Source organism: Taudactylus pleione, unplaced genomic scaffold (genome assembly GCF_031769625.1).
Source record: "Taudactylus pleione unplaced genomic scaffold, aTauple2 ptg000017l, whole genome shotgun sequence".
Taxonomy (NCBI): Eukaryota; Metazoa; Chordata; class Amphibia; order Anura; family Myobatrachidae; genus Taudactylus; species Taudactylus pleione.
Window position 1 is genome coordinate 13,018,942 of NW_028284419.1, and position 12,541 is coordinate 13,031,482.

The following is a 12,541-nucleotide window of genomic DNA, read 5'->3' on the forward strand; positions in this document are numbered from 1 at the left end:
GTGAGGGAGCCAGGCAGAAAAATGTTCCAGAAATTGATTGGGTGGTCCAGGTGGACGATAGATAGCAGCAATGCACAGAGAGAAAGGAGTGAAAGTCCTAATAGAACTTCAAATTATGTAAATGTAAGGGATGGTACCTGTGGAATAACTGTGTATGTAAAAGATTGGGACAGTATTATTCCTACTCCACCTCCTTTACTATTACCAGGCCTGGAGGTGTGTGTGAAGTGTAGACCACCATGTGAGAGTGCTGCAGGGGAGGAAGTGTCTGTTTGTGTGAGCGATGTTTCTGTTAATGCCAGAAGATTGAGGTTATTTGAAATAAAGAGGTCATGGGTGGATGTTAGTTTGTTGCAGACAGAGCATGCATTCCATAAGGCACATTGCAGTGTTTTGGGGGGTGATGGTAGGCATGTGATGTGTCGGAGGTTTGCTGGATTTATATTCCGTTGTGAGTAGGACATGTGTGTAGGGCCTGAATTTAGTGATATGTCACCAACTAATAGAAGTAGAAGGAGAGAGATATAAATATAGTTCTGGGTTTTGTATGAAAGTTTTTTATGGTGACAGGTTGTGGATGTTATGGTCAATTTAGAAAGATAAGCAGATTATTGAGGCTGCAATATGTACAGAGGGGTGAGCTGCAGGGAGAGCAAAGGATGTAATAGCCTTAGAGAACATACCATGAATAGTATTTGGTACATGATGATTTAGAATAAAAAGAGAAAATCCTTAGAATACAAATACTTATAGTTTGCATTTAGAAATTATCTGCTTTTTGATGTTGTTCAATGTTTGTTCAACTGTTTTTTAACTGTTCATTTTTGATACTTTATGCATAGGATACTTTGTGCATGGGATGCCCAGCTCAATCGAGCCCAGCTCTCTTAGATCTGACTAGTAAAGCTGGCCATACATGCTACAGTTATCGGGGCAATCCAACCAATGTCCGCGGATCGCCCCGATAATTGTAGCATGTGGGGGGGGCGACCGAGGGTTAAATATTGCTTGGTCGGGCATGCCAGATTGTCCAGCATCAGGAAACAAAATCAATTATCATCAAACCAGCAGATAAGGGGGGAGGGATAGTCATCCTGAACAAAGAGGACTATCACACGGAAGCCATTAGGATATTGGGGGATACAACAACTTACAAACAATTAGACCATGATCCCACAGAATTATTTAAAAAGAAATTAGATCAACATATACTAAAAGGCTTGACAACAGGAATCCTGACAAAATTGGAACACAAATTCATAACAACAGATCGTCCAATCATTCTGGTATTTTATTACTTACCAAAAGTTCACAAAAATTCAGTCAACCCCCCAGGAAGACCCATAATTTCTGGAATAGGATCATTGACATCGAACTTGTCAGAATATTTAGATTCCATACTTCAACCGTACGTTCACAAACAAAAAGCACATCTTAAAGACACTACACATATCCTCAATATACTACAGGACGTACAATGGGATGATGACTATTGGTTAGTCACTACAGACGTGACATCTTTATATTCAGTGATAAACCATGAACAGGGGATCAACAGCATCCGTTATCATCTAGAGAAAGATCCCAAATTACCTCCAATACAGTGCGAATTCATATTATAAAGCATAGAACATATTCTTAAATACAATTATGTCTGGTACGACAACAAATTCTACTTACAAATTACTGGTACGGCAATGGGCACGAGGTTTGCCCCAAGCTACGCCAATCTCTTTATGAGTTGGTGGGAGGAGCATAACATCTGGCATACTCAAGAGCTTGGGGCAAGCCTCGTGCTTTGGAAAAGATATATAGATGACGTTTTTTTCATATGGAGAGGTGATGAAAACACCCTTAAGAATTTTCAGATCAAAATTAATAACAACTCGAACAATCTAATCTTTACAGCCAACTACAGTAAGACTGACGTCGTTTTCCTGGATCTCAATATATTCATACAGGATGGACAGATACACACCAATACTCACAAAAAGCTTGTAGATGTCAATAGCTTTATTCTTTCAACAAGCTGGCACCATCCAAACTGGCTTAAAGCCATACCCAAAGGACAGTTCCTACATCTTAAAAGAAACTGCTCCAGACAAGTAGATTTTCTGAAACAGAGTGAAGATCTTACCAAACAATTTGAAGAGAAAGAGTACCCACAAACCCTAATACTTCAATCACTAGAGGCAGTACAAGATAGAGACAGAGCTGATTTACTGACTCATAAAGTATCAGGCACAAATCGGGAAGGAACATCGAACGATGAAGTCAGATTCATTACACAATATTCACAACAAAGTAGACAATTAGAAAAGATCCTAAGAAAACATTGGGGAATACTCAAAGAGGATGATATGCTGGCAGGATTAATACCCAATAAACCCAAAATAACATATAGGATGGCACCAGACCAGAGGTCTAAATTGATAAAGAACCATATTCCGCCTAAAAAAACAATACAGACCACTTTATGTACACCATCAAATGGCTTCTTCCATTGCCATTCATGCTCCGGATGCAGAAGCACAGGAGCAACAAGCACTAAACCAACTACGACATTTGAATTTTGCTCAACAGGAGATACATACAATATCAGGGAAACATTAACATGCAACCATAAGAATGTCATTTATCTTCTACAATGTACATGTCCGAAACAATATGTGGGCAGAACTACTAGACCCCTGAAAGTAAGAATTATGGAACATGTCAGAAACATAAATAAGGGATTGGACAGCCATAATTTATTCAAACATTTTAATGATCATCATGATAATAATCCAAAACATTTGAGTTTTATAGCATTACAGACAGTTGAACCAAACTGGAGAGGGGGCAATTTTGATAACTACATAAATAGAGTGGAACTAGAATGGATGTATAAATTACAAACTTTTCATCCTAAAGGTCTGAATCGTGACAATGAGGTAAAATCCATAATATGTAAAAATTAGATTACTATTCCATTCCATTCATTATGCAGACCATATACCCCATATACCCCCTACTCGGATATGATTACAGAAGTATTGGCCTCTTTTTGCTTCACTTTCTCATATACACAATATACAATATGATAATATACTATTGAGGTCTAGGTTTGAGCTATCTATATCCCGTTAGACAATAATATAAGGAAAACTCTTATTCACCTTTATGTATCTATTACACCTTAGGTGACACCTAGGGATATATCTCCACTTGTTTATTAATTTAATCTCTATTCAGTATTTTTGGTTTAGTTATTCTTTATTTATTTATTTTCTTCATTTATTTTCTTTCTATATTTATTTATTTTCTTCATTAATTATTTAATTAATTATTTTTTTATTTATTATTATTTTTATTTTTATTTATCTTTATTTTATCGTTTATTTGTGTGTATATATATATATATATATATATATATATATATATACTTTGCATATATATATATATATATATATATGTAGATACATTTATACAAGCAATATCATACCTATTCATCTATGTATGTGGAACCTTATTATCCAGCCTATCAGCTACACATTATAGATAGCACTCTCAGGAGGATGTAATCACCAAGGTGACCCGCCCTCCTGTCAATCACAATTTGAACCAATCACAGACATTGTCGCTGTATTTGAAGGCTCAAGCAGCAGTACTAGAACAATTCAACTCCCAGAAGAAGACCCGACAGGTCGAAACGCGTTGGAGGAACACTGCAATCCCTATCTAACAGCATCTCCAGTACCACATTTGCCGTCCAACTGTTTCAGCTTACCACTACCGGAACTTGAATCTACTAGCGAGCAACAGAAGCGCGCCATCACCGACGACGAAGACCGCTGGGACCGGCAGTTTGGCATCCGGGTAAGTATCCTCTGGTGCAGAGTCATCCGCGGCCCCCGGCTTGCACAAGCCAGGACTGTAGGCACCCCTCTCCCCTGTCCGGCACCTGGTGCACGCACACGGACTTGCCCCCTGGCAACAGGGACAGTGTCCGTGATCTCGGCACTCAGGGCGCCCGTGACGCAGAGTGATCCCCGGCGCTCGCCACAGCCAGCCTCCCCCACACTACACGGAGAATAACCCGGGCAACATACAGACATCCACAGGACTTACAGCATACCACCGAGGTACCCCTTTGGAGCTAGCCGGACGCCGCTAGATCTCCCTGACTAAACACTATACTTTAACCATCTCTATCATATTGACTATTCAGTTGGCGGCATCTAAGGTTGAGACCAGTACCAGTGCCTATTCACAAATAGATCGGCACATTTGCTATTTATATTTTGTCTACATTTGTCTATACTTTGTTTATTTTTGTTTATATTTGTTTACTTTTCCTTCTGATAATTTTGACATGTTGCAGCATTGTCCATTGTGTTTATTTGTTTGTTTATTCTGTTGGTGTATAACCAATGGTTTACAGGCACCATATTATATTGCATTACAATTGTAGTGACTATTATTGTGAAACTTTTATCAGTAAAAGCAACATTTGTTTGTTAGTTGGTACCCTCTCATCATTTTGGGTTCTACTACTTTAGAATATATTTAGAATATACAGAGTTCAGGAAATAGGTTGTGCGCAGCATCTGGTCCCAACGTTTCTCTGTATTTACCCACTGGATGAGGTCAGGCATCCCCCAGTGCAGCAGCATACCTGTGGCAAGCAGTACCATCTACACCACTTGCGCAGGACCTACAATCTCTCAAGAAAGATTGTCCAGCATGCCCGTCTGATGCGATATTTACCGGTAAACTGTCGGCCGCATCATGCAGTGTATGCCCAGCTGCGGCTGACAGACAGATATTTCCTGTGTTCCTTCATGGAAGGAACAGGGAAATGTTTCCCCCCCCAGGGCGGAGCGCAGATGTCGGCTAATACACTGTGAGAGAAATCTCAGTGTATGCCATGGACATCTCCAGCTGGCAGGCTGCCAGATAAAATGTCTGTCGGTCTGACAGACATTTTATCTTGCCTTGTATGCCCAGCTTAAGATATACTGTGGCTGATTAACACAGGCTACATCTGAGACATGTCCAGCTGACCTAAGGTGTTAAATTGCCTTGTGTTTGACTATACAAACAACAGCCCAGTATGCCATCATAAACTATGCTTCACTAACAACATCACAAAAATAGGTAATGACTATTGCAACAATTTAGGATATCACATACATTTAATTAAGTTGAATGAATAAAGTTCAGAGTATGATTGCAGGACGGTGGATATCACATACATTTAAATAAGTTGAATGAATAAAGTCAGAGTATGATTGCAGGAGGGTGGATATCACGGGTGCCGGACTGACAGTAATTAGTTAGACAATGTCTAGACCAACCCCGGTTGTTAGACAGTCAATAGATCGACAGGTACAAAAGGTCGACAGGTACAAAAGGTCGACACACTAAAGGTCCACATGTAAGAAGGTCGACAGGTACAAATGGTCGACAGGGTCAAACGGTCGACATGAAAATGGTGGACACAAAAATGATCCACACAATTTTTTTTTTCTTTTAGGTTTAGGGTTAGGCACTTAAGATGAGGCAGTGTCCAACGTCATTCCCTACCATCCAACATCATTCCCTACCATCCAAGTGGGCATGGAGGGGGAATAAATCCATGTGGCCAGTGAAGCGAGCCATCGTGCCCGCAGTGTGGCGAGCGAAGCGAGCCCGCAAGGGGCTGAATGGTATTTACGCAAAAAAAAAAAATGTGTCGACCATTTTCATGTTAACCTTTTTCATGTCGATCTTTAGACACTGTCGACCATTTGTATCTGTCGACCTTCTTACATGTCAACCTTAAGTGTGTCGACCTTTTATACCTGTCGATCTATTGACTGTCTGACAACTGGGGTAGATCTAGACATTGGCCCTCATTCAGACCCACTCGCAAGCGGGCGCATGTACGTTAGGCGTACGTACAAAATTATTTAAATTCAATGGCTCGCTCGTATTTTCGTTCGCATCTAAAATTCCTCCCTAAACTCAGGCGACCCCTCCTCTAACTAACGAGCGTGCGAAATAGCGAGCATACATCCCCGAAATGGCTTGAAGGGAACGCACGCACAAGTGAAACCGGAAGTGGCCTTGTCAGATGTCGATTACCTGCTCCTTTATTCTGCCTACCTCCCTCAATCGTATCATGCCAATCAATGTATCAATTAGCTTAATTGTTGTTTTTTTTTCAACACAATGCAAGAAACTTTACTCTTGTCCGTGTTTGTGTTTACCCGCAAAATACGTACGGATGGAACATTCGCTTTTATTGTTCAAAAAACATGTGAACAACAATTAAACAATTGTTCTATTGCTGTGGATCCCCGCATATTTTCCGGGGTTCATTTCTTTATTTAAATTTGCAAACGCATGTCACTGCATCAAGCCTATCATAACTCTCCAGAGATTTCTGGCCCTGTTGAACACATGACTCATACACTAACCAATAAAATTGCTCCTGTTAATTTCCAAAATACATTAGCCAATCAGAAATTTTTTGCACACTTTATCAAAAATGTTTTGTATGAAAAACTCCATTGCCATCATGAGAGCCTCCGCATTCACCAGGCGCGAGCTGCTGGTGCTTACGGAGGTGATGGATCGCCGTATCACCAGCCAGACTCCACCCATCACCAACCGGCAGAAGCGCTCCGCGTATGCGGAGGCACGGTCCCGCCTGCGGTCCTTGGGTTCACGCCGCAACATCGGGCAGCTGGAGCGCAGGTGGTCAGACCTGCAACGGCGAACGCCCCGCTTGCTGGCATGCTTTCACATGCAGATCCTGGAAAGTAAGTGTTATGTATTGTGGTTTTCATGTTTGTGTTTGTGGGGCAAACTGCGTGTGCATGTTTTCCTGTCTGTCCTATATATTATTTGTCCTCATATCTGCGTGTGCATGTTTTCCTGTCTGTCCTATTTATTATTTGTCCTCATATCTGCATGTGCATGTTTTCCTGTCTGTCCTATTTATTATTTGTCCTCATATCTGCGTGTGCATGATTTCCTGTCTGTCCTATTTATTATTTGTCCTCATATCTGCGTGTGCATGTTTTCCTGTCTGTCCTATTTATTATTTGTCCTCATATCTGCGTGTGCATGTTTTCCTGTCTGTCCTATTTATTATTTGTCCTCATATCTGCGTGTGCATGTTTTCCCTCTATTTCTGTTTTTTTCATTCTACTCCTATTTGCATGTTTTTTGTTGGTGGTTTTTTTTTTTTTATTTGGGCCCCGGATTTGCCCAGAAACTAACCTCAATTTGTTTGACATATTTTAGGAGGACAGCCAAGACTACGCCGTCACCGTCCGGCCAGACGGCGTTCCCGGCCACTATCCCCAACCCCCAGCCAACACTCCACCCCAAATATTTCCCCTATACCCCACTCCTCACCAGCCTTCCAAGACCCTCTCCCGGAACTGTCGGGCCTCCTTCCCCTCCGTCCCACTTCCCCCTCTCCTCCACCCACCCCTCTTCCAATTACCCCCTCCCCGGAGTCCGTCATTACCCCTCCCCGTTCTTTGGGGAATGAAGGCTCCTCCGAGGAAGAACATGGAGGGACTTCCGGAGCTCCCGTTTTGGCTCCCGGTATGTTTTTCTTTCACATTTTTTTTAACCACAAACTGTTTGTATGTAATCATGTGTCGTGCCTTTATTCGTGCTTGTTTGGTTTACTTTTGGTGATTTAGCAGTTTGCCTTTACCTCTTCCTGCTGATTTCAACATACACATATCACACCTGTGTGAATTTGTACATAGGCCTTGTATTTTTGCCAGCACCCCCTTTTTGTTTTGGTTTTTTTTTTTTAGGTTTAGGAGTGATTTCGTTGTGTTTTTGTTTTTTTAATGTGGATTCCCTATTGTTTTATTAATCCACACACTTTTCTCACCCACAGAGGAACAGAGGCGTCGACAAGAGGTGGACGAATGTGTTGGCCAGATGCGCCAACATGTCATTGGCATTCTTGTGGGCCTTGACCGGCTGTCTGGCATCCTTCGCCAGTAGTTTTTTTTGTTTATTTTCGTTTTCTAAATAAATTTTTTAGTTCTAATATACGTTCTGGCTCATTCTTTTTTTCCAAAACAAAAATAGTTTTCCCTGACATAAGTAGACTGTTCCTGCAAGGATTTCCCTTTTTTAAAAGTTAGATTGTGTTTTGTATTTGTATGTTAAACAGCCACAAGAAACACATAACAGTAACAATGTCATTTCCCTTTTTGGGTGTAGTGTCAATTAGATATTTCGACATTTTACAGGTTCCTAGTTGGTGTGCAAGCTGCTTAGGCCAATCTTCAAAATCCAAAGGTTTGGACAGGCTTCCTTTTGGTGTGGGTTGGGAACCTGAAAACATATTTCAGTTTACATCAACTGGTGTCAGTACTGGATTACCCCTTAGTCAAATGTAAGGTGTGTTAACCTGGTTACACTTGCTGTTAACGTCCAAAAAAAGGAAGACCATTTCACTCTCCAAACATTTATTCACAACATAAATGAGAAATCAAAGTGGTCACTCCCAAAAAAAAAAAACAGTGATAATCTCAAATACAACACATACAAATAAAATATTTAAATAAAAAAAACAATCAAGAACTGGTTGACGAAGGACCATGCCAACATGATTCCACAAACATGGCGTTGCGATATGGGTTCCAGAATATATGCCCAAAATCACCAGATCCAGGTTTGTTAAGGGTAGCAGGAAGTAGTGAGCGTTGGAGTGGCAAAGATTATGTGAACAAACAGAAGATGGTGAAAAAAATAAAAATAAATTAGATGTTCGCAAACAAACACAAACACATTAGGTATAAACACTGTAGTTTTGGTCAAACTTATCTAAAAAATCTGGCCACCACATCATCGCGTATGGCCCCCCCACATACTGACCTCCGACCAACCTCGGGGGGGCCATCCTCAGGTAAGGCATCCTCTGGCTGCATTGGGACACCACTCCTTATGGCGATGTTGTGAAATATCCCACACAGGACCACAATTTTCGACACCATATCCGGCAAATACATGAGCTCGTCACCAGAGCGGTGGAGGCATCTGAATCGGCCTTTTAAAAGGCCGATACAGCGCTCCACCACTTGCCTGGTGGCTGTAAGTGCGGAATTATACTCACTTTGTGGGCCTGGTGTGGGAGCCAAATAAGGAGTGAGCAGCCAGGACATGCAAGGGTATCCACTGTCTCCTGTGAAAAATAAGAGACAACATCAGGAACACTGTGTATCAAGCTTACCATTGTTATGTACTAAAGGTCTCCACTTACCCAGAAGCCACGCATCACCAGCTTGTAGGTCGGTTAATTTCTGCCATATCCCTGATTGCCGGATGAAGAAGGAGTCATGTGCACTTCCTGGTAATTTAGCATTCAGGGACAGGATCTGGAGGGAGGCATCACATACCACCATTACATTCAGGGAGTGATAGTGTTTCCTGTTTCTAAATATTGCCTCCAGCCGTGCTGGAGGCTGAAGTGGTATGTGAGTACCATCCACAACCCCTATGATGTGTGGGAAGCCAGCTATTTGGTAAAAATTGGCCTTGGCCACACTAAGGGCACCCATATCCAAAGGCATTTGAATAAAATGATGGAGGTGCTTGAAAAGTGCCTCCATCACTGCCCTCAGGATCCGGGAAAAGGAGGATTGGGAGATGCCCGCCACTATTCCCACCGTTGTTTGAAACGATCCTGAGGCACAGAAATGTAACACCGCCATAAATTGCGTCAGTGGTGGTATTGCTGTTGGACTGTCAATTTGCCGCTCAAGATCACTTTCTATTAATGAGAGAGTGTCTATGATGATTTTGGGAGGTAGACGGTAGCATCTTAAAACCTCATCATCGGGCATTCCAAAAAGGGTGACACGTGTTCGAAATATCTGGGGCCTTGCATGCCTACGATGCCTACGCCTGGGATGAGATTGAGGTTGGTCGGCTTCCGGGAGCATGGCCAGAACAATCCGCCCCAGATCAACCTGAAATTCAAAGATTTCAAAGTAAGGCTTTTGACCCACCCCAAAACTATATTAAAACAACTTAGCTTGATGATACCATCCATTGCTGCTTACATGCCGGGGTATTGTCATGATACGTCCAAACTGAAAATAAACACCAAAATTACTTGACACATTTCACTCTGTGCATTTTTGTTTATAAATTTTGTGCTAGACCAAAGTTAAAATATGCCAAACACCCATTTAGCAAAACCGCAAAGCGACATTTAACACAGTACATCAAAACGGGTCGAAATGTTGGCTGAAAAAGCGAAAGATAAACCACCAAAAAGTTAGAATGATTATTAAGCTGTTTAAAATGCGCTAATTAGTTCGCTAATACAAGTCACAAGAGTAACTACTAAAAATGCGCTAATTAGTTCGCTAATACAAGTCACAAGAGTAACTACTAAAAATGCGCTAATTAGTTCGCTAATACAAGTCACAAGAGTAACTACTAAAAATGCGCTATTTAGTTTGCAAATACAAGATAAAAAATGGACTTACCAAGAGCAAATATCTAAGATGCAAAATCAAAAGGTCTTTGGGGTCGAAAATAAACAAATTCTAAAATAGAAGAAATTAGGGATCCAAAAATTACAAAATATACGAAACACAATGAAACAACAATTGAACAAAAGTTAGACTTCACAAAACTTACCAAATCAAGAAACGAGGTCCCAAAAATATAAACCAACAAAGATAACGGAAAAAAAAACGCAAATCTAACCAACAAACGAATCTCCAACCTCCAACTCCTTTCTACGCAATCAATAAACTCCAGCCAAGATAACCTCCAACAATCCAAAAACGCCACCTCGACTTGAGACACACCAAGCCATAAATAGTGTTTCGTTTCCCACACAAATTAAGGAGGGATCATAGGGCCGCACAATCAATGATGCGGCCGCAAAATAAGGACGCATGTATAAATACGTCACGAAAACACATTCAAATTCTGGTGTATTTCTTGTTTGGACCTCAGACATGGCGACAGACCAGGGAAAAAATGCCCAAGAGTCAGGCGGTAAGTCTTTCATGCATTTTCTATCAACGATTAATTTGAAACATAAGATTAGGCAAGTTGTGATTTTGTGAATTCTGAAAATTTACACAAATAGGTGAGGAGGATGACATGGAAGAGGCTGCTGGGCCCAGTATTCCGGCCAAAGCGGCCCAAAAAAAAAGGCAGCCACATTTCACAAGAAAGGAGATGGAGGTTTTGATCCAGAAGTGTGTGGACATCCTGCCACAGGCAGACAGGAATATGAGTCTAAGCCAGAAGTGGAGAATGTGGGAAGAGGTAGCCGTTGCTGTCAATAGAGTGGGTGATTATGTCCGTCTAGCCCGGGATGTCAAACGGCGGTAAGTAAACCCTTGCCCCCCCTAAAAACAAACCCCATTTTAAACCAAAGGATAATGGCTTCCATTTTTCCCCACAGATGGGGCGACTTCAAATATCGCCTAAAGCAAAAACTCGCGGACAGGGCTAGGCATGCAAGGGGGACAGGTGGGGGTCCCACCCCTGTGTCATTGGAGTTGACGGATTTAGAAGAGCTGGCACAGGGGTGTGTGCAGCCTGTGGAGGTGTTTGGCGTGTCCAACATGGATACGGACATGCCAGACTTTGCGGCTCCTCATGTTGGCCCAGGTAAGTATTGTGATGTCACCAACTCTGAAATGCTATTGTGCCAATATGTAGATTCTAATGTGACTCTTTTCTCATTTTTCCAACAGAGACACAGGCGGATGAGTCTGCTCCAGAGGGAAGCCTTGGCCGCAGAATTTCTTCTGGCTCTGCAGGGGAGGAACCAGTACATCCGGCTGAGGACCCTGCAGAAGCCAGTCCAGGGCGTGCCCCCTCGCAGGCAGTGGGCCTCCTCACAGAACTCAATTTAAAATCGGATTTCCATACGGAGATTCTGCAGAGGATGGACGCCAGTCTGATACGGGTGGCTGAGGCCCTGGAGCAAAATGCTGCGGCCAACGTGACCATTGGTCAGGCCCTGGCGGAAAATACCAGGGCCAACATCCGCATCGCCGATGCCCTGGAGCAGCTCATTCGCCAGCACATGGTGGAGCCGACCTCCCCTTCCTGCCGGAACATCAGGATCCTCCACCTCTGGCACAACATCAGCCAATCCTCCAAATGTGCCTAGCCCTGTGCCTAGTCCAGAGGCCACAACATCTGCCTCTGGACAGGCCAGCCCGATGGCATCCCGGACCCGGTCTGGCGCCCACCCTCCCCCATCCAAATGGGCGAAAAAACAGTGACAGCAATGGCGACTTTTCCCACACTCCTTCTGTGCTTGGCTCATATTCCTTTCTGGTCAAAACTTCCCTCTCCTTTCTTGTGAAATGTTTTTAATTTATTTTTGTACGTTTATGTTAGCAGTTATTGATTATTTATTTTTGATAAAAAGTATCTTTGCCAGAAAAAAAGAAAACAAAATATTATGCCAATTGGTTTGTGTTTAAACAATAAATTTATGATAAAAATCTGACATTGTATTGTGACATTATTGTACAAATGGGTTACATTTAATCCT